Raw genomic sequence first — 21390 nt, 5'->3', positions numbered from 1 at the left:
GGGAGGCAATTCTTCCGTGCACAGGACATCCATCTGGGGTCCTCTGTCCTGTTCTGGGAAACTTGGGGGGCAAGGACATGAACATGACGCTCATACCACTTGCTGTGCTGTGAGTAGTAAGTCCACTGTCTCTGACCCAGGAGTTTTCTGCCAAAAACCAAGAAACAGTGGCAGGCTAAGGTGCTGGTGGGCAAGTGCGATAACGTCTCAGACTCTTCACGATTCTTGACAACCACCATTCTTTAACTTTAGTTAACAAACACGTGGGACTTCCCTGGTAGTCCAGTGACTAAGACTCCACACTCCAGATGCAGGGGGCCCAGGTTTGATCCCTCGTCATAGAACTAGACCCCACAAGCCACAACTAAGTGTTCGCGTCTGCAACTAAAGATCCCGCATGCCACAACAAAGACCCAGCATAGCCATATAAATAATAAATATTTTTTTCAAAACTACACACATACATATAGTACTGACTGTGTATCAGGTGCTATTCTAAGTGGTAAATGAATAGCAACTCAATCTTTACAACAAACTTATAGGTATTGTAATTATTGCTTGTATTTTATTTCCATTTTACAGGGGCGGTAATGGCAATCACACATGATTGAATAGTAGGATCATTTCCATAAAGTGATAAAGACTTTTTGTCCATATTTCTAAGCACTAAATAATCTTCTGTACTAAATGAAAAAACATACACTGAAATCTCAGACCAGCGCAAAAGTTCTCTCGTTGGTCTAAATTATAAAGCCCCAGTCTTCAAAATGGGTGGTACAGAACAACGCCGCGCAGAAATAGTAAAACCATTCTTATCAGTGATGCATCTTGACATTTAGCAATCTGACAGGAAAAGTGGAGACTATTTCCTTAAAGACTTTCCAAGGTCTTAAATATTGCAAGTGGAAGCCCTCATTTCCTTGGAAAATGGTCACAATTCCAACAAACTGAGTACCAACGACAGACGCATCCTCCCCAAAGTAGACCCTCAGTAGCAAGCTTTCCACATGTTGGAGGTTATCTCTGCTTTACAAAGTTCAGCCTCTTGACAGTGGCTGGCTACAGAGTGGAAGAGGAAGTGACCAACAGGCCTAGAAATCCAGACTCTCGGATGAATGTTTGCTGTGAACCAGCCCCACTTCCATTCAGAGAAAATCATTAGAATTAGCTACATGACTACAGGATCCCCTTTTGGCTTATTTCAAACATACTCGGGGAAAGTCAACAAGCTAGATCTCCTTGGTGAATGACAACAAAGGTACGTAGCCTGAAAAATGAACATCAAAACCAATCTGAAGTGGAAGGCGTGAACAGACATCGCACAAGAAATGCAAATAGTGCTGAAGTATATGCAAAGATGCTCAACATCACTCAGAAGAGAAATGTACACAGCATGACCTCTTTTCCAGTAGCAAACAGACAAAGATGCCCAAGGCGGACAACGCACTGTCCTGAGCAGGCCCTGAGGAAGCACGCACGTACCCTGAGTAGGCAACTTCACTGACTGATCAAAATTAGAAACTGCAATGTAGCCTTTGACCCAGAAATTCCATTTCTAGGGATTTACAATACAGATACATCTGTCCCACACAAACTGACCACTGCATGAGGCTTTTCTGTATATACTGTTTTCATGGCAAAAGACTGGACACACTGGAATCTACAAAAATGGTACTGATGAACCCATCTGCAGGACAGGAATAGAGATGCAGATGTAGAGAATGGATCTGTGGACACAGCGCAGAAGGAGAAGGTGCTACCAAGAGAGCAGCACCGACATATATACACTACCATGTGTGAAATAGCTAGCTAGTGGGAAGCTGCTGCATAACACAGGAAACTCAGCTTGCTGCTCTGTGACAACCTAGAGGGGTGGGATGGCGGGAGGGTGGGGTGGGTAGGAAGGAGGCTCAAGAGGGAGGGGTTATATGCCTTCTTATGGCTGGTTCACACTGTTGTACAGCAGAAACCAACACAACACTGTAAAACAAGTATGTGTGTGCATGTGTGTGAGCCCAGTCGTGCCCGACTCTTTGTCACCCTGTGGACTGTAACCCACCAGGTTCCTCGGTCCATGTAATTTCCCAGGCAAGAATACTGGAGCAGGTTGCCATTTCCTCCTCCAGGGATCTTCCCACCTCAGGGATCGAACCCATGTCTCTTGCATCTCCTGCATTGGCAGGCGGGTTCTTTACTGCTAGTGCCACTTGAGAATTATACTCTGATCAAAAATAAATTAAAAAAAACATTGGACACAACCAATGTGACCAGTCGGGAAGAATGAAATAAATTATGGTATGCTGTCACTATAGAACGTTATGTGGTTGTTGAAGTCCACTGTTATGAAAACATCTCCAGGATAAATTACAAAGCAGAAAAAAAATAGGGTGCACAAAGGCTATACAGAAGGCCACTGTTTCTGTAAGATGAGCGAAATATTTGCATCTGCCTGTGATAATAACAACAAAATGCTGGGAGTATACCATCCACACCTAGAAATGAGTATCACCATAGGAGCTGCAGAGTCTATTTCACATTTTAGGTAGCTTAGAAGTGACAGTGTTTGTATACCAATTAGGGGTTCCAGAAATCTTCTAAAGAAGTTTTTCTTCAAGACGCTTGTATTCAAATTAGCTTAAGGACCAGCTGAGGAAAAGAATCCTCTGCGTTTACTGTTTCAATCAACTTCTGAAGCGCCCTGGGATCACAGTTAGAGCTTGTGCCTGTCCCAATTACTTTCATACTGTTTCTTTAAATGACCCATAGCTAATCAGCAATTTACCTGGTTAAAATTCGGTGGGTTTGGGAATGCTTTGAAGGGGACGCTCCCTTCCTAGGTTTTCTGCCTTCAGACACCGGATTTGCGAAGGAGCTAACAACAAAGGGATTTCATTAGAAAACAAGAGCAAATGGTTGATTTTTCAAGAGGAACCACAAATACATATTTTGGCGGGCTTTTGCCTGATTACATTTGTTAATAAGGAATGCCAAAATGTGCGCACCAAAAACCGTTCAAGGTCTTTTGGTAGCAAATTATACTTGTAAATTCGACGTCAATGGATCAGTGGAAAAACTCACACTCTTTGAAGATTGGAATTCATAAATGTATGAAAGAATTAAACGGTTCTTTCCCCTCGTGATACAAAGTATTAAATGGCAAGGGGGAAATGTGTTTGAAATCAACTGAGGAAATAATTCATTTCAAAAATTATTCAATAAAAATGTTAAATAGGAAAAACATGTCAGGCCAGTTTTGACTGGATGAAGAAAGCAGAAATATGCAATGGACACACTTAAAGATGATGGGCTGAGAAGTACCCCATCAACCTCCCTGTCTTATTTAATTTTTTTGTTATTCAACTCTGGCACAGTAATCTGAACCATCCCCATAAGACAAAGAAAGGAAAACTACTTGGCCTCTTAGAGCCTTCAAGAGGGCAGTTGTGGCTCCCATCAAGGAGAAATTCATGTCTTTGAAGACTGCATCCTAGATTGTTTTGTTAATACATAAAATCCTCTCTCTTTAGCATGCAGGAGACTCATTTCAAAAGGAAAAGGCAAGTCAGTGAGGATTAGTTTGGCTTCTTGGAGGTCAGAACTAAATACACAAGCGAATAAAATGATGCTGAAATAAACAAGAACGTGCAATTGCTCATCCACAGGGATGATGTAACGAATTCTGACATAATTTCCAAGCAGAAAAGCAAAACTAGGTCAAAGCATGTTGGCCTAACATAATAAGCATTTTTGCTCCCAGAATCTTACCATGTAGGCTGTGTCTGCAGGCATTAATGTCTTCTGTTATCAATGTTCGGGCTGTCACAAACTATTCACGTCTTATCACTCTTTGTTAGTTAAACCAAAACAATGTAGTTTACATGTGGACTATTCAATTCTGACAGCTTAAATGTTAGAAAGGGGAACTGTTCAAAATATTCAGAAAGTGTCTCCTCCAGGCTAAGAAGCATTAAGCAATAAATATTCATTACTGAATAGTCTACTATCATGTTTTTCTCTACTCAGAAAGCCACACTTCTTTCTATCCGTTATTACAACTTGGTTTCCTTCTTTAGCTCACAGCCATACGCAAAGGGCTGCCTCATCACTATTTCTTTAGAAATCTGCTTGAAACACTGACCAATGAAAAAAACCCAGTCATTTACTGAATAGACAATTTTTCTACTCCACTTTCCCCATAGGTTGACTGAAACAACACACATTTTCTTCTCCCTTCTAATTGTTCCCATTTCACTTTCCTAAACTATTTCCACAAAGCTCAGCTGACTCATTTGTTAAAACACACACACACACACACACACACACACACACACACAAGGACTCATCTCACTCCTTAAACTTTCTTCTTTTGGAAACATAATTCTCCCAGTTGTTCCTCTCTGACATTTTCATATGTATCAAAAATCAGAGCCAAGACCATATAGACCAAATAGCACAAAATTAAATATAAGACTACTTGGGGGACTCTGGTGGTCCAGTGGTTAAGACTCTGCACTTCCAGTGTAGGGGGTACAGGTTTGATCCCTGGTCTAGGAACAAAGACCCCGCATGCCCTGTGGCATGGTCAAAAAAAAAAAAAAAAAGAACAATACTACTGGATTTTTTGGATAGTATTTTCTCCTAAAAGTGATACAATCTTTGCTGATTCTTGACTTATTATAAACCATCAACCTATTAGCCAATTTGTTGGAACTTATTAGCACATTAAATTAGCATGTGATCCCCAAACATCCAAATTAGAAGGCATGTGGTACAGTCAACAGAGAATAAGATGGGGAATCTAGGAGACACCCGTTCTAAATGTAAACTTTGCTCCCTCATAGATAAGTGCTAACACTTTATCCCACAAATGCTAAACTTTTAATCAGCACTTTTTGTCTTAATTCCTAATATATCTCCTACAGGAGACTTGATCCTGTGTAGACTTCTAATATTGGGTGACGTCTTTCATTTACATTTTGCCTTATCTGGCCACTCATCTAGCTACTGGGAACTCAGCAGGGCACTCAACGAATTCCATTTGTCAAACAGCTCCTTTTCTCCTAATTGTTTAGGGAAGATCACTTTAAAATACATACACCTGAAGGCACACTTCACAACTGGATAGATACAGATAACACAGTCTACCATATGGACCCTTGGAAAATGTATTAGTCCTATTGTCTCCATAAACCACTCAATCTCTCAGAAATTTCTATTTCATCATTTTAACCATAACTCTCAGATAGTCTGTCACACCAGAAACAGTGAAAATGATGTGTCCAGCATATGACTCAAGCTTCACTGCAGAAAATGTGGCTGCCATATGCATGAGATAAAGTGGAAGACTTCAGAGTCCTTCCGGAAGTAGGCTCTCAGTTGCTGAGTCACCTTGGACATGCCACTCACCTGGCAAAATAAACCCACTGCACGTGGACCAAAGGCTAAAACATCAGGTTTGGCTCAATAAGCGCAAGCAGCAGATTCCATCTTTGTTTTTAGGCTTTGAGCTGTTGGAGGACATGTCCCCTTTCTTAATCACTTCTGTAGCCCCATCATGGAGTACATAAGACAAGCTACCTGCCACACTCTGAGTTGTGGCCTCACGCAGAACACAACCGAGAGGACTAGATGGTTAAGCAATGGCAAACCACTTTCCTTTTTCTCTGGCGGCAGTCTATTCAGTTCATGCTGTTCCCCCAACCTGTCTAATGCCCTTCCTTTCTCATACTCTGTTGATCTTAAAGAGCATTTTCCATTTTCTTTCCTGTCAAAATCCACCCAGGATGCACCTGAAAAATATTTATTGATTACTTTTAAAATTTTATTTTTTATTGAAGTATAGTTGATTTACAATGTTGTGTTAGTATCAGCCATACAGTCAAATGAATCATACACACACACACACACACATATCACTATTTTTTTTGAGGTAATGCTCAAAATCCTTCAAGCTAGGCTTCAGCAGTGCATGAACCAAGAACTTCCAGATGTACAAGCTGGATTTAGAAAAGGCAGAGGAACCAGATATCAAATTGCTAACATCCGTTGGATCATAGAAAAAGCAAGGGAATTCCAGAAAAACATCTACATCTGCTGCACTGACTAAAGCCTTTGATTGTGTGGATCACAGCAAACTGTGGAAAATTCTTTAAGAGATGGGAATACCAGACCACCTTACTTGCCTCCTGAGAAACCTGTATACAGGTCAAGAAGCAACAATTAGAACAGGACGTGGAACAACGGACTGGTTCAAAACTGGGAAAGGAGTATGTCAAGGCTGTATACTGTCACCCTGCTTATTTAACTTATATGCAGAGTACATCATGTGAAATGCCGGGCTGGATAAAGCACAAGCTAAAATCAAGATTGCCTGAAGAAATATCAATAACCTCAGATATGCAGATGACACCACTCTAATAGGAGAAAGCAAAGGGGAACTAAAGAGCTTCTTGATGCAAGTGAGAGAGGAGAGTGAAAAAGCCGGCTTAACACTCAACATTTAAAAAACTAAGATCATGGCATCTGGTCCCATCACTTCATGGCAAATAGATGGGGAAACAGTGGAAACAGTGACAAATTTTATTTTCTTGGGCTCCAAAATCACTGCAGATGGTGACTGCAGCTATGAAATTAAAAGACACTTGCTTCCAGGAAGAAAAGCTATAATGAACCTAGAAATCATATTAAAAAGCAGAGATATCACTTTGCCAACAAAGGTCCATACAATTCAAGCTATGGTTTTTCCAGTAGTCAGGTATGGATATAAGAGTTGGACCATAGAAGGTTGAGTTCCAGAAAATTGATGCTTTCGAATTGTGGTGCTGGAGAAGATTCTTGAATGTCCCTTGGACTGCAAGGAGATCCAACTAGTCAATCCTAAAGGAAATCAATCCTGAATGTTCATTGAAGGGACTCAGCTGAAACTGAAGTTCCACTACTTTGCGCACCTGATGCGAAGAGCTGACTCACTGGAAAAGATTCTGATGCGGGGAAAGTTGAAGGCAGGAGGAGAAGGGACGACAGAGGATGAGATGGTTGGATGGCATCACCGACTCGATGAACATGAGTTTGAGCAAACTCCAGGAAATGGTGAAGGACAGGGAAGCCTGGTATGCTGCAGTCTATAGGGTCACAAAGAGTCAGACATGCCTCAGTGACTAAACAACTATTTTTTTTTCAGATTCTTTTCCCTTATAGGTTATTACAAAATATTGAGTATAGTTCCCTGTGCTATACAGTAGGGCCTTGCTGATTATCTATTTTATATACAGTAGTGTGTATACAGTCATTCCAAACTCCTAATTCATCCCCTCCTTTTCTCTTTTGTAACTAACTGAAGTTTGTTTCCCATGTCTGTGGGCCTATTTTGGCTTTGTATATAATTTCTTTTTTTTTTTAAGATTCCACAATGTAAGCAATATCATGATGTTTCTTTCTCTGTCCGGATGACTTCACTTAATAGGACAATCCCTAGGTTCATCCATGTTGCTGAAAATAGCAAAAAATATTTACGGATTCTTATTGTGAGTCAGGCACTGTGCTTGGACTTGAGATTTCAAGGTAATGAACAACCTGCTGACCAGAGATGTATGAATACATCTATTGTTACCCAAACATTATTGACTTGAGATGTTTCAACATTCACTTACAAAACAAATCACCGGCCACAGGCATTAGCTTCTGCAAAAAATCTCCTGGTCAATAATGTGTTAAGAGGTATTTTAACTCATGCTCTTGACTAACTCAGTCCCAAGATAGGCAGACAAAGGAATAATTGGAAATAAATACACCATTTCCAATACTTGTGTGGATAAGAGAAAGTTGCAGCTACATCCTTTCCATTTACTCTGATCCAAGTAGACAGTGCTCAGTGTACAAAGCCTGTACTTACAAACAACAAACCCACAAATGACATCACTCCCCTCACTTGGCCCCCAGGTGTCACTCACAAAGACCCCAGGGAGTCCAGAAATTCAGGCAGGATGCTAAGAAAAGAACTAGCGAAGAGGTCTGACCCATGGGCACACACACCAGCAAGTCCTGTCTGCCCAAGGCATGACCCTGCCCACAAACATTGTCCCGGAAAGGGCATTTGTGGTTTCTGCAGCTCCAGGCTCTAGTGCCTGCTATGTCCCCAATTAAAGATTTGTCCAGAAAAAAAAAAAAAAGATTCATCCTGGGGGTTAGAGGGCAAAGAGTCATGAGCTTTAGCACATTCACATCGCTTTTCTCCCAACATCTGGTCAAGAGCATTGTCTAGAGGAAACAAGAGTGTGGTTTGGAGGTTGGGGAGGGGAGCGAGGGAAGATGAAGCAATGACGGCAGCTTGGTTGATTGGGTATTAGGATATGTCTGGGACAGATATCCCAGTGCAACCCAGAGGATACTAGAAACGTGGAAAAAGGTGAAAACTAGTGCAAACTTTTCCTACCTCAGGTATTTTAAGACTGGCCTATTACTGAAAGTATACAACACCTTCTCTATGTTCCATCCTGTAAAACGTGGAGGCGTGCCCTCAAAATGCAGAACTTCATCTGTCATTAATCAGACTGGTTATTTTTTAAAATAGTATTTTAGTCCCAATTAGGCACCATTTCTCATTGGAAAGTGTTCTGGGTTTCAAACAACAAACTCTGAGAACATCACGCATTCCTAGATTTGGGGGACCACCACCTATGAGTTATTTTTCTCTATTGAGAAAAATGAATTAAATGACTACTAATTAGCATACATTTATTTAAACTAGGAATTCATACATTCCCACAAATGGATATGTGGGTAAAAATTAAATCTCACAATTACAAATCCTTTCTCAAGCTTTCTCAGTTCAGTAAAGTTTTGGCTACCACCAATTTATTAAGTGGATTCTTAATCATATAAATATAGTTATTAATGAGCAGGCATTTTACCCATGCATAACTTACACTGTGCTATTGGTATAATAAAGTAGACATAAAATTAAAAGTTCTCTGAGTGCAGGGCCTGTATCAAAATCATGTTTGCAACCCAAAAGTGGCCTGACATATAATAATCAATTATTATTGTTGTCATTTAGTCACTAAGTTGTATCTGACTGTTTCTTGACCCCATGGACTATAGCCCACTGGGCTCCTGTGTCCATAGGATTTTCTGAGCAAGAATACTGGAATGGTTTGCCATGCCCTCCTTCAGGGGATCTTTCCGACCCAGAGATGGAACCCAAGTCTCCTGCATTGGCAAGTGGATTCTTTACCTCTGAGTCTCCAGGGAATCATTTAGGATAGTTTTACTGAATGAACTAATGAATATATTAATTCTGTAAGTATTCAGTAAATGTCTTTGAATAATATAAGAAATGAAGGAGAATCTGTATATTATTTCTCCTTTTTGTACTATTTTGTCATAGATAGTGGAGAAGGAAATGGCAACCCACTCCAGGATTCTTGTGTGGGAAATTCCATGGACAGAGGAGCCTGGTGGGCTACAGTCCATGGGGTTGCAAAAGAGTCAAACACAACTTAGCGATTAAACAACATCATAAATATTTGACTATATATAAAAATCTACTGCTAATGAACAGCACCTCTTCCTTTTTGTTGTTGTTGTTGCTCTTTTTACTGAGAACTTCTCTTTTATAGCACAAAGCACGCAAGTTATTAAGGTTTTGTGGTTTTTCTTTGTTTTACAGCCAAGTCCTCCCTTAGCATTATTTTTTTTTTTCCGTGCCTCAAATTTTCTGACCTCTTTAACATCACATGACCTTCTGTAGGCATTAACTTCCCCGCTCATGTCAATGAAATATCTTTCCCTGGAGGGAAAAAAGTTCATGTGGATCTGGAAGAGTCCCTAATATTTTGTCCTTCCATTTAAAGGAATTTCTATGCCACTTCATAAAATGAGGCAAACAATCTTCTACAACAAAACCTCGGAGATGGGTTTCATGTGAAATAAAAGGAGTTGATAATGAGCCAAAAAGCATTGTGTTGATAAACTGTCCCGTATCTTAATGGAGATTAGATTCCCATTTGACCTGGCTTTTGGAGCCCTTTCTTTAATCACGGTGTATTTGATATTCTCCTCCTTGAAGGAACTCAGTTTCATCTGTGGCTTTGGTCACAAGAGTAAAGAATCGCTAACTAACTGTTCAAAAAAAGCCCAACAATTCTCTCTGACTGATCCCAGTTCCCAGCGGCAGCGTCCACCGCCTGGCCTTCCACCATAGACACTTCAAGCCTGACCTCTGCAGGTGGATAACTGAAATGCACACTGCCCAATCAGCTTTGGGTATTTCTTTTTAAAATTCCACCAAGCTCTGAAAATTCATACTATGTACAACAGGAAAACTGATATAATACTTTGGACTTCCCTTTCATTCTATTAGTAGCTTTTTGAAAGTAGCAACCACTTGATAAAAAAGTATTTAAATTACGTCGGCAACATACACTCGTCGCAGTTAGCCAGTCATTCTTTTTGCCTATTGAGAAAAATCTAAATGGTTTGGATGAACTGTGATCCCTAAATCACGCAGGTTTAAAAAAAAAAAAATGCCCTGATCAGTCCCACCTTTTTCTAATCAAACAAATTACTCTTTGTCCAGTGACCAAATCCCCCTCTTTCACCAAGGCACAGCCCAGGTTGCCATGGCTACCTTGAATGTCTATTTACCACACAAGGGATCAAAGCCAGGAGACATCCACATACACACTTAGCCTTAAAACTTGCTGGAATGTCTGAGGATAACATGCAAGTATCAATTAAAGGATTTGCTCACAGCCTATGAAGTCCCTAGTCAAGCAAACTACAAGCACAGGTCCTAACGAATGGCAAGGAAAAGCCAACTCGAAAAAACTATTTCAACACAACCAATAAAGATCTTTAATCTGACAACAAGCCACGATTATAAAATTCCCTGCCAAGGAGAGACAGTAGAGAATAAATGAAAATTCTAAGGTGTGTTGAAGATACTGGACCTCCAAACCATGTGCAAAAACTTAAAAACCCTATGGTATCTGGTGAAAGGACCATGTCTCAGACACAGACTTTAAATTCTGGTTAGTTTCAGTATCTGTCTAGGTGATGTCATGAAAATGACAATGGTGATGTCAATGTTGGGACAAATGAGAACAGAAATGCCTTTTACACTTTTATAGACTTGACTTTCAAATGAAGAAAACCATAAAACATACTTGGGACAATATATGCTGATTATAGAATAAGAAAAGGGAAGCTGTAAGAGAGTTGCCTTTAATCCCTCCACTCACTGGCCATTCTGAGCCTGTGCAAGCTGTCTGTCTTTCCGGCTGGGTAGCATTCATCTCAGGCTTGTACCTACTTTGCCTTGTATCTCTCTACTTCACCTTTCTCTGCCTTCACCTCACCATTTTTTTCTATGAGGATCAAATTGCCATTTCATTCTCTCCTGGGGATATGGCAGAGAATAAATAGATCGCGTTTGTAAAGGACTCTCTAATCCTCAAAGGAAAGACTAATACAAAGACATTCATTATTAAACCAGATGTCCTTGGGCATTTTAATTCGAATCTGAAGAATGCAAAACTGATCAAACTGAGTCACAACTTCCTTGTAATAGCACTATCCCAGCCATGCAAGAATTTAGCAGCTGCTTAAAGCACTGGTTAATACCTCATTCTTTCCCTTCATGCTACAGGCAACTGCAATGATTTCAGTCCATCAGAAATAGAGTGAGCACCCTCTTTTCTTGGAGTGTTTCCTAAAATCATCACGTATTAAAAACCCAAAATACATCTGGTAGGCAATGTTGTCTGAAGAACCTGATTTTTCCCCCTAGCTCGAGAGACAATTATTTGGTCTTCTCATTTGCAGGGACAATGGGTGGTATGCCATTTGAGGAGGGCATCTGCAGTTGTGGGAATGCCACAGGCAAACCTGTTGTTTTTGGCTGGGCTGCTTGAACAGGTGGCCGTGCCTTTCTTTTTGCCTGGGAACACAGCAAATTCCTGCTCAAGGAAGTTTCAGAAGTTTCCCATTTATGATCAGTGGGCAGAGAAAGGTTGGCACATGCTTTAAAATGACTTCCTGATAGAGGCAAATCAGGTTCACCCTCTTCTTTTGGCCCAACTCAGTGTGATCTTAGGAATCCTCAAAGAACACTATCTCTCTGCACCAGTTCTTCTTCCTCCCACCTGGCAGAAGGCAAAACCCCTCTGAATCTCATGGCCAGTCAGGCAGCTTTCTAATTCTGCTGGCTACTTATGGCTACCCGCTGTGGCTAGTCAGGGGTGGGGGTCTCTTGGCTGCCATGCCATTGTTCAGAGTCTGTGCAGCCCTGGGGATGGATCACTCCTCGGGGAAGAGATTGGATTTCATTGCTGAGCTGGTGACACATGGATCTCTTTGATAGTTAACCCTGCAAGCCCAAGTGGAGCTGCCGGGCTGAGATGACAAATTCGCGGGTGGGTGAGGGTCACCCCACCTGGACGACTTTCTCCCGAAGAGAAACTCAAATCAAGTTGGGCTTAATCCAAGCCAGTAACTCCACCATCTCATTCCCCTCCACATTCCTGTTGCAGAACAATGTGTCAGATTCCCGACTCGCTGGAACTGCCTAGATTCTTCCGAAGAGCCCTGACTCCACCCCCCACCCCACTTCTCTCCCGGTCTGTCATCCCACCCTAATCCACCCTCTTTTCAAGTACCAAACAGGCAAAAAAAATTACTGGACATACAGTTATGGGATGAAAAGCTGCCCATTCATTAAATGACTGAGTTACTCCATGTGTACCCTTAAAACTTCATGACTGGGCTGAAGTCCAATTTATGTGAATGCCACAAGGAGCAAGGCATGGGAAAACCCGTGCCAAGCTTCGGACAGCATGCCTCTGGCATCCACAGGGAGTGCCTCCATTCCAGAGGAATTGTGTGGGAACAGGGATTCTGAAAAGTGAGCTCAGATACCAAGAGGACAGGTGGCTCTGCAACGGATCAAATGACTTCTTTGTTCCAGCCCAGGACCTTTGTAAAAAATGTTTTGCGTTCCTTTTTCCTTTGGCTAAATCCTTTCCATTTAGGCTTCTTGCTTCTTTCCCTCATCCCATCGGGCGGGAATGCTCAACAGAAAAAGAAGGGGGGTCAAACCGTGAGTTTGCAGAACTTGAAACTGATCAAGGGCCCCAGTCTCCAGCAAGAGGAAGAGCAATTCACTGGAAACACACAAGTGCTTGCGAGTGTAAGCCTACTTTTCTGCACTCACTGCCACTTGCTTAGTGAGCAGGCAAGGAGGCAAGAAGACAGAGAGTCTTATCGAAACCTGATCGTACAGAGGGGGCTCTGCTTCACTGCCCTAGACTACAGGAAAGGGAAAGTTCTAACCCGCTAGCTCCAGCCCCAAAACAGAAAGTTTGCGCCTTATGCTACTCATTTACCCCAAAGCACACAGGGTGGTGAGTGCCCAACCCACTTAGAAGAAAAAAGTGCAGAGTTTTCCTAGTGGTAACATGGATGCTAACTTTTCCCACCCACATTTACTTAGAGCTGGCAAAGTCAATCACTCCTCTTGGAGTTTTCTGCCCTTGCCAGCCTACTAGCATGTTTTTCCAGTTTCTCTGCCCCTTATATGAGTACGGATCTTGATACTGAAATATTGACATAAGATTCTTCTATAACTTTGGTTGTTATAAATCCACCCTTTTCTTGGCTTTGTACACACTCACTTTTTGCTTTTCTTACAGGCAGAGCTATAAACCTCGACTTAGGCTGATAAGAAATTTTATCATCATGCCCCGCAGCCACGGAAGAAGCTGCTGGTTTAGAATTCTTTTCAAAGACTCATGGAAGTAATCCCCGAGCCCTTTCTCGGCTCACTACTCTCAGGGCTGTCCTCTCCTGTCCAGAAGCAATAACAGTTTCAAAACTGCTAGAACAGAAAAACACAATTTTCCTGGAAGGACTGTCTGCTCATTTCGGGCTGGTGCCACCTTCGCAGCCATAAACACAGTAAGTGCTCAGGATGGGGAGCCCAAACGAGATAAGAGGCCCCCTTCAATTCTTTTTCAGGATATTCCGTTGTCTTTATTCTCACCCAAAGCTCAGGAAAGAGGCTCAGAGCTTCAGATAGATCCCGAACAATACCTTCCAGCCACCGCAAACTGGAAGTGATTTACATGTTCTACGAACCGCGTTTAAGCCTTTTACAATGACTGCCTGACATCGCCAATCCCCATTAGAGGCAGAAGTGGGGGGAACCTCAGGAGATCTGCTTCACGGGTTACTTTAGGAAAAGGCAGCCCCGTTCTTCCGCCAAATGGAACCATTCGGCCAGGCTTCTGCTCATCCGGCCAGCCCTCCGGAGTCACATCCCAGGGGTCCCACGCTGCGCCCTCCCTCTCCACCCGCCCCTGCAGCCCCCGGAGCTCACCTGCCTCATGTTTAGAGTTCCATCACCCATCCAGCAGGGAGCGAGCCGCCTGGAAGCCACGCCGCGGTCTTCCGAGGGGAAACACCAAAGCCAGCAGAAGCCCGCAAGACAAAAGCAACTCAGCGAGTTCGCCAGGCAGCTGAGAACACGTTTTCTTCCCCTTTTTCCTTTGATCTGTTGCTACACGCACTCTGCCCAAGACAACGTCAAGTTTCTCAAGCTTCGCTTCCCAGCCTATGAAAAGTCGGGCGCAGGGAAGCGGGGACCGCCTGGCTCTTATTTCAAATTGGGTCTCAGAGACGTCGTAGGTGGCTGGCGGGGGCCCCGGAGGAGCCTCGCCAATCAGGAGAAGGGGGTGGGCCCTGGGAGCCGGAGGGGCTGCCTCCGCGAGGATTAGAGAGCTTTCAGGATTTCAATGACTGGAAGCAGCTGGAAACAGCCTCCCCAGCTCCCGGAGTAAAAGATGCGTTCTATTCTTATCTCACAGCTCCGGCTCGCCTCAAAGCTTAACTAGCTTAAGGCCTGGCCTTTTAAGAGCTCCCTAAAAGCACGCAAGCATTTGAGAGGGACAAAACGACTGCAAGCAGAAAAGTGTCACACGCTGGACCCAGGCGGATTTCGAAAAGGGTATCTCGCACCGAACACTGGGAAGGGAAGCTAATTGTTACTCAGAACACCTGAACCGAAACCAGCACTCGCGGTCGGGGGGAGGATGTCATCCACCTCGCTTCCATATAGATGAACTGTGCATCTGTCTAAGAGACAGATCTTAATGGTAAAGGGCACACAAGTCTGCTGAAACATGGCAAATGAACGAGAATCTTTACCCAATAAGGGCCCAAAGCACAATTTTAAATAAAACTGTTATTAGAAAAATAGGCACTGAGGTTTGGTTAAGAAGAAAAAAAAATTAAAGACGTGTGTCTACCTTTCACTCAAGTTCACCTTACCTACAAGGTTGATCTGGTGAACTTATTCAGAGACAAGCTGGACAGGATCTCAGTAAGAGATCTTCTTACACACTTAAACCCTGAAGTTTTAAGTTTGTGATTTAAACTTAAATTCTTTGAAAAAGAATTTCCAAAGTTTGCTTTCTGTATTTTCTATAAACAGGAACGCTTTTCAATTCTTAATCAATATGGTCTCAAGGTCACTCTGTCTTTTGGATGGAAAGGAAAAATAACCAGCACAAGCTGAGCAAAGCTTTTTCCCAAAGAAGTGGCAAAAATTTTGTGAGAATAATTCAATAAAGAAAAAAAAATTGGTATCAGAGGGGAGAAAAAAAACCCTTAGCAAATCAATGAATGAGCAGCTTCCAGCCTATCATCTGAATGGATTCAGTAGATGTCAGCTCTGCCCGGTTCCAAGAAAACTTGGCAGCCCCATATCTGGACATGGAGGTCCATAACCCCATTCCAGCCCCCCACCTTAGCAAGGTAAGGAACCACCCAGTGACACAACCAGACTTCAGTCCTCTTCATGTATTTACTACAGAGCCTAAACCAGGGTTTCTGAGCCTCAACCCTATTGACATTTGGGGTCAGATCATTCTCCGTTGGGGGGTGCTGTGCTGTGCACTGGGGGATGTCGAGCAGTGTCTCTGGCCTCAGGCCACCAGATACAGGAACCCTTCCACAGTCATGACAATCAGTTATGTCTCCAGACAACACCAAGGGAGAAATCATGCCCAGTGGAGAATCGTTTCCAAAAACAAAACAAAACAAAAATACTGGTTCTCCAACTTAACTGTCCAGGAAACTTCTGGGGACATTGTGAAAAATGCCAGTCCCTGGGCCTGTGACTCCAAGGGAATTTGATCAATAGGTTTGAGGAGGAGCCTGGGAATCTGCATATTATCCTGGTACAGAGGGCTCTGATTCACTTCAAAAAAATACTGTACCTGTTCCTGCCCTAGGTATACCCTGAGCCCCAGGACACAGGAAATTACCCAGGGCTGCTGCCTCTAAATATCACCAGAGTGAAGTCCCAAGGCATATCTATTTATCACCTTCAACAGAAGCTTCTCACGACTGCATTTGCCTTCTGCTGTCATCACCTCCGAGGAAAATATGAGTTGGGATTTCCTCTCACAGGCTCTGTGCCCTGTCAAAGTTTCATCCATCTTTCCTCTCCTTTGGCCCATTCCTACTGCATCCTACAAGGTCAGAATGTCAACACTATTTTGTGGCTTCCCCAGTTGTCCCAAAACAAAGTAGTCCCTTCTCTTCACTCTGTAGTTTATAGACACTCAGTGGTATGCTGGTAAATGTTTAACAAGCAGCTCTTTAAAAAAAAAAAAAAAAAGAAGCCAAGATTTGTCGTCATTGTTGTTGTTTATTCACTCAGTCGTGTCTGGCTCTTTGCGACCCCATGGACTGTAGCCGACCAGGCTCCTCTGTCCATGGGATACTCCAGGCAAGAATAGTGGAGTGGGTTGCCATTTCCTTCTCTAGGGATCTTCCCGACCCAGGGATCGAACCCACGTCTCCTGCCTTGCAGGCATATTCTTTACCATCTGAGCCACCAAGGAACAGGCTTACACCCAGATATTTTTTTTCTTTAAAATCCTAAAGTAAGTCATGGTGCACATATGTCATGATCTAAACTTTAGCTTTGAAAGGGGAAAATCCCATGGATGGAGGAGCCTGGAAGGCTGCAGTCTATGGGGTTGCTGAGGGTCAGACACAACTGAGCAACTTCACCTTCAGTTTTCACTTTCATGCATTGGAGAAGGAAATGGCAGCCCACTCCGGTGTTCTTGCCTGGAGAATCCCAGGAGCAGGGGAGCCTGGTGGGCTGCCATCTATAGGGTCGCACAGAGTCGGACACGACTGAAGTGACTTAGCAGCAGCAGCAGCAGCCTATATTTTCACAAATTAGAGTTTATAATTATGCTGCATTTTTACTCTATGGGACAGCACCATTTTTCACCTTGTCTGAATCCTTTGCCAAATTTTGTAGTGTAAATATTCCCTCCTTTTCTGCAGTAAGGACCCTAAACACAGAGGTTAGAGGAGGTACACTGAGCCAGGAGACGGTAAGCACCAGCTTGAGCAAACCATGCTACATCTCTGCTGTTTTACTTCCATGTGGCACTGTAATCACATCTTCTTCAGTCTGTCTCTTCTAGGAGACTAGAAAACTCTCAGGAGCAAGAGTGATGTCCTATTCATCTTTGTAACCCCAGATACTTTCACTGTACCCATGTACCAACAGCACAGGAGGAAGTCAACAAACAAAACGTGTGTGGAAAGGGAATGAAACGCTTTCCTGAGCTATGGACATCAACGGGACTGCAGCTACTGCCACATTACTAAAGGGAAAAGAATCTCTTGACAAATTAAACTATTACAGTTACCTTTTATTTTTACCATAATTCAAAATCTGTCCTGCACTTATGAAAACAATAAGCATAATACCATTTTAATTTATTTTTTGGTCATACCATGTGGCTTGCGGTAACTTGCTCCCTCTCCAGGGATTGAACTTGCGGCCATGGCAGTGAAAGCACTGAGTCCTAACCACTGGACCACCAGGGAAGTCCCCATAATACCATCTTTATTCTAATACTCCCATGTCCAACCAAAGTCAGAGTGCAAGAGAAGAGATGAGCCTCCTAAAACAGAATCTTAGCTTCATGGACATATTTGTGAGACAGTCTATTTTCTACATTTTTATATGAAGCCATCACACAGTTCTGCATCTACATAAAAAACATCAGCTCTAGATGACAAGGTCTCTGGGAGAAATGTGTTCGATAATCTCTGGGAGGTATATGAAAGGGCAGTTTCAACAGAGACTCAGACACAGAGAACCGACTTAGGGACACAGCAGCGGGGGGTGGGGTGAGGAATTGCAAGAGTAGCATTGAAATATATACATGAACATATGTGAAACAGACAGCTGATGGGAAGTTGCTGTATAACACAGGGAGCTCAACCCAGTGCTCTGTGATAACCTAGTGGGGTCGGATGGGATGGGAGGGGGAAGGAGGTTCAAGAGGGATGGGACATATGTATACCTATGGCTGATTCTGAAGGACATCAGCCCTGGGATTTCTTTGGAAGGAATGATGTTAAAGCTGAAACTCCAGTACTTTGGCCACCTCATGTGAAGAGTTGACTCATTGGAAAAGACTCTGATGCTGGGAGGAATTTGGGGGCAGGAGGAGAAGGGGACGACAGAGGATGAGATGGCTGGATGGCATCACTGACTCAATGGACGTGAGTCTCAGTGAACTCCGGGAGTTGGTGATGGACTGGGAGGCCTGGCATGATGCGATTCATGGGGTCGCAAAGAGTCGGACACGACTGAGTGACTGATCTGATCTGATCTGATGGCTGATTCATGGTGATGCATGGCAGAAACCAAGACAACACTGTAAAGCAATTAAAAACCAAAAAAAAGGGCACTTCCGCCAGTAAGAGATACCATGATGGGTTGCTAGTTCTCTCTTCCATCTTCTCATTATGCAGAAGGACAGGAATGCCTACAGGGGTGTTTTTAACAAACACTCCTTGTAAGTATCTACTATGAGCCAAGCATGTTGCCAGGCACTTTACAAATATGCACCATTTCATCTGCACCAAAATATAAGAACAGACAGGATCGTTGAAGCAAAGTTAAAAAACCAAAGGTCTGATCAGGACCAATTGCTACAGGAATTAAACTTAAGTGTTTGAAGTGAGAATTACTTTGCTTTTTTAAAAAAATTTTTTTTTTAATTTCTTTTTTATGTTTTGCCCACATGGCACAGCATGAGAGATCTTAGTTCCCCGACCAGGGATCAAGCCTGTACCCCAGGCATTAGAAGTGCAGAGCTTAACCACTGGACCACCAGGGAAGTCCCTACCCTGCTTTGTGTTAAAAAATATGCTATCTCCAGAAATCATCCCTAAAACTCTTAAGAAAAGGGAACAATGTAAATAAATGAAGTCTACTTTTTCATTTACCAATAAACAGACTTCTTCAACATTTCAAATCCAATAAACGGCACTTTAGGGGTCATCCATTAAGTGAGCATAAGATCCACTTATTGGAAACAGCATAAGCAAGTAAATTGAAGCAAAGAAAGAAACACGCTTCACTAAAGGTTCGGATGTTCTGTTCTTGGTCTGTGATTAACAGCATTTGCAAACATCAGCTGAAGGGATGAGGTAGTCTTAGCAGATCTTTCTTAAGACAGCAGCTGAGGTGGTAATCCTGTGTAGTTTAGTGCAGGTTTGGTCATATAAACAGACCTCTACAGCAAACACAACATGAATTCCTGGGCCAGTGATCCTGGACAGGCCCTACTAGACATGGATGGACATTGGGGTGACACCCGAGAGGACAATTAGCAGTAATGGTGCCACCTCTTTCAGTGTTCTGTTAGGTCAAAGGATATGGGAATATGTGTATGTAAAAAATGGTCGACTATTAGTAACTTCCTCTAGTTTATTGAAATATGTATCAGGACACATCAGAAGTCAATGAAAACCTAGCTGAAGGTGTCTAATTCAGTCACCTGGGAAATGCCTGATGCAAGGGCACAGTCCTGAGGGCCTATGGAAAGACTTTATTCTCCCTCAGAAGTTCCAGAAATCCAGTTGTATACTTATGGCGGCCATGAAAAGGTTGAGGTGATTAGTGAAGGTGATTTACATGGACAGTGACACGAGTCCCTACTTAGAAAAAGAAATTAAAAATAAGAAACGGAAACCCCACCTATAGTTCTTCTAGGATGTCATAAAAAAGAAACTTGCTACTCACTGGGTACAAGCATTCATTAAGTTAGTTTCTGTCACTTGATTAACCAGAGCACCGTGACATACCACAGGCATGGGTTCAGTTCAGTTCAGTTCAGTTGCTCAGTCGTGTCCAACTCTTCGCGACCCCATGAATCGCAGCACGCCAGGCCTCCCTGTCCATCACCAACTCCCGGAGTTCCCTCAGACTCAAGTTCATCGAGTCAGTGATGCCATCCAGCCATTTCATCGTCTGTCGTCCCCTTCTCCTTCTGCCCCCAATCCCTCCCAGCATCAGAGTCTTTTCCAATGAGTCAACTCTTTGCATCAGGTGGCCAAAGTACTGGAGTTTCAGCTTTAGCATCATTCCTTCCAAAGAACACCCAGGACTGATCTCCTTCAGAATGGACTGGTTGGATCTCCTTGAAGTTCAAGGGACTCTCGAGTCTTCTCCAACACCACAGTTCAAAAGCATCAATTCTTCGGCACTCAGCTTTCTTCACAGACCAACTCTCACATCCATACATGACCATGGGAAAAACCATAGCCTTGACTAGATGGAACTTTGTTGGCAAAGTAATGTCTCTGCTTTGGAATATGCTATCTAGCTTGGTCATAACTTTCCTTCCAAGGAGTAAGCGTCTTTTAATTTCATGACTGCAATCACCATCTGCAGTGATTTTGGAGCCCAAAAATATAAAGTCTGACACTGTTTCCACTGTTTTCCCATCTATTTGCCATGAAGTGATGGGACCAGATGCCATGATCTTAGTTTTCTGAATGTTGAGCTTTAAGCCAACTTTTTCACTCTCCACTTACATTTTCATCAAAAGGCTTTTTAGTTCCTCTTCACTTTCTGCCATAATGGTGGTATCATCTGCATATCTGAGGTTATTAATATTTCTCCTGGCAATCTTGATTCCAGCTTGTGCTTCTTCCAGTCCAGCATTTCTCATGACGTACTCTGCATATAAGTTAAATAAGCAGGGTGACAATATACAGCCTTGACGTACTCCTTTTCCTATTTGGAACCAGTCTGTTGTTCTATGTCCAGTTCTAACTGTTGCTTCCTGACCTGCATACAGATTTCTCAAGAGGAAGGTCAGGTGGTCTGGTATTCCCATCTCTTTCAGAATTTTCCACAGTTTATTGTGATCCCCACAGTCAAAGGCTTTGGCATAGTCAATAAAGCAGAAATAGATGTTTTTCTCAACTCTTTTGCTTTCTCCATGATCCAGTGGATGTTGGCAATTTGATCTCTGGTTCCTCTGCCTTTTCTAAAACCAGCTG

The 21390-nt window shown here is 42.8% G+C and overlaps 1 protein-coding gene across 2 annotated transcripts in view; it reads right to left on the bottom strand.

The window, feature by feature from the left end:
• Positions 1-15040, bottom strand: part of MID1 (midline 1) — a 194817-nt gene extending 179777 nt beyond the window's left edge. Inside the window, exon 1 of one of the 2 annotated variants that reach the window (XM_061408168.1) lies at positions 14375-15040. The gene's annotated coding sequence lies outside the window, so the exon portion shown is untranslated. The remainder of the gene's footprint in view (positions 1-14374) is intronic. The other variant, XM_061408166.1, reaches the window with a different exon arrangement.
• Between the last annotated feature and the right edge of the window lie 6350 nt (positions 15041-21390).

Source organism: Bos javanicus, chromosome X (genome assembly GCF_032452875.1).
Source record: "Bos javanicus breed banteng chromosome X, ARS-OSU_banteng_1.0, whole genome shotgun sequence".
Taxonomy (NCBI): Eukaryota; Metazoa; Chordata; class Mammalia; order Artiodactyla; family Bovidae; genus Bos; species Bos javanicus.
Note: the sequence above shows the minus strand (reverse complement) of the source record. Positions and strands in the feature narration are given on the sequence as shown.